Source organism: Macaca thibetana, chromosome 19, assembly GCF_024542745.1.
Source record: "Macaca thibetana thibetana isolate TM-01 chromosome 19, ASM2454274v1, whole genome shotgun sequence".
In the NCBI taxonomy this organism is placed as follows: Eukaryota; Metazoa; Chordata; class Mammalia; order Primates; family Cercopithecidae; genus Macaca; species Macaca thibetana.
In genome coordinates, this window is record NC_065596.1 from 4,118,692 (window position 1) to 4,121,156 (window position 2,465).

The window sequence follows — 2,465 nt, forward strand, 5'->3', positions numbered from 1 at the left end:
GCCTGTAGTCCCAGCTACTCGGGAGGCTGAGGCAGGAGAATGGCGTGAACCCGGGAGGCGGAGCTTGCAGTGAGCTGAGATCCGGCCACTGCACTCCAGCCTGGGTGACAGAGCGAGACTCCGTCTCAAAAAAAAAAAAAAAAAAAAAAAAAAAAAAAAAAAAAAAAGTTTAGCCAGGATTTCTTATTTCAAAAGGTCAAAAACAATCACTGAGAAAAGCCAAAATCTTTCTGTTTCTTGTTAGTCATCTGGCCATTTCCATAAGTATGGCAATTACACCAAGCCATTGAAAAGATGTGGTTTTGGTTAATTTTATCCCATTTCAAATGTTTTCTCTAGTTGTTACTTTGGTCCTGTGACTCTGAAAGAAACTATCTACATAACTAATCATGCATTCAAAAAAATTCGTATTAAGGTGTTTACAGTTTAATCTTGTATTACAGTATAGTAGAATACTCTATGTTAATTATAAATTCATCGTTTTTAAGGTTTTTCAAATGTGAAAACAATTAAGTATGCTTTTTGAAGTAAGTTCAATTCCAGGACATTACCCACTGGTCTTCATGGTATTTCTGTAATGAATAGTGTAAACCTGGGTCACCAGAATGGTGCAGACATGCTGATTGAAATAGAATTAAGGCCGGGCGCGGTGGCTCACGCCTGTAATCCCAGCACTTTGGGAGGCCGAGGCGGGCGGATCACAAGGTCAGGAGATCGAGACCACGGTGAAACCCCGTCTCTACTAAAAATACAAAAAATTAGCCGGGCGCGGTTGTGGGCGCCTGTAGTCCCAGCTACTCGGGAGGCTGAGGCAGGAGAATGGCGTGAACCCGGGAGGCGGAGCTTGCAGTGAGCCGAGATCGCACCACTGCACTCCAGCCTGGGCGACAGAGCGAGACTCCGTCTCAAAAAAAAAAAAAAAAAAAAAAAAGAAATAGAATTAAGTTCAGCATTGTTGGTAGACTAGCAGTATCCCAGAGGCTGATCATTCACTACAGCTTGCTAAATATTGTTCCATAATGCCAGTGAGCACTTTTACCCAGGTTACCCTTTTCCTCCCATTAATGTGGTCCTGTTGTGGTCTCCTGTTTCTCTTAAGCTATCCCAGATGAGAGGTGATTATTTCTTACATGAATGACAGTCCCTTTTTTACCCTCTGCCATAAGATCCTCTTATGCTCCTTACTGAAACCAACATGTAGGAGGCAGGATGAAGACAATATAGGAACATGTTTCCTGTTACGTGGCCACCATAAGCAGCTTACATGTTCCACCAAGAAGTCACTTACTTTTAGGCCAGCAGGGGTGTTTTTCTATGGTGTGTCTCTTTCTCTTAAAAGCACATCTGATTAAGTTTAGCACAATCAGGATAATCTCCATTTTGATAAAGACAAAGTCAACACATGAGTAACCTAATTTCATGAGTGATTTCCCAGCACAGTCACACGTTTCTACACTCAAGAGGAAAGTATTACACAGCAGGTGTGCAAGAGACTGGGAATCCAGGGTATTATCTTAGAACGTTGTCTACCCACCTAAATAAACTTTTAAAATAGTCTTTCGCCAGTCACAGTGGCTCATGCCTGTAATACCAGCACTGTGGGAGGCTGAGGCAGGTAGATCATGAGGTCAGGAGTTTGAGATCAGTCTGGCCAACATGATGAAATCCTGTCTCTACTAAAAATACAAAAATTAGTCAGGCGTGGTGACACACACCTGTAATCTCAGCTACTAAAATGGCTGAGGCATGAGAATTGCTTGAACCCAGGAGGTGGAGGTTGCAGTGAACCTAGATCACACCACTGCACTCAGCCTGGGTGACAAAGCAAGATTCCATCTTGAAAAAATAAAAAGTCTTTCTGCTGCTTTTGTTATCTACATAAACAAAGATATCAACTGGATATAATAATTAAGTACTTTCCAGTTTTATTCACTACAAATCTTAACTAACATCTGTTTTTCTCGCTCATTTTTCCTGTATGCACCATTTTATACATTCACATACACATAGAACAATAAAAACATATCCAATTATTCAATTTTGGTTGAATATTCATGAAAATAAGTGTTAAAAATCTTTTTTTTTTTTTTTTTTTTTCTGTTTGAAGAGGGGTTGTACTCAAGAGTGTTGTTTCTGGAGACAAAGTTGCCTGTGCTTTAATAGGGAGATTCCAGGGAGAATCCAAATCATAAGGTGTAATATTTTACATTAATAAATTGAATACAAAGCAGTAAGTATAAATTTGCTTTCAGGATTTTCAAAGTGTTTAGTTTTGTTAGTCACCTAATTAGTTTTGTGGCAATAATTGATCTTCTGAAAATATGTGCAAACTTGTACTCACACAAAAACACTCACTTCATAATTTTCATACACCTACGGTTTATCTTCAGAGTAATATGAGTATATTTAACTCTATGTAAATTAAAACTAAAAGTCTATATGCTTGCAGGCAGAGAGACCACACA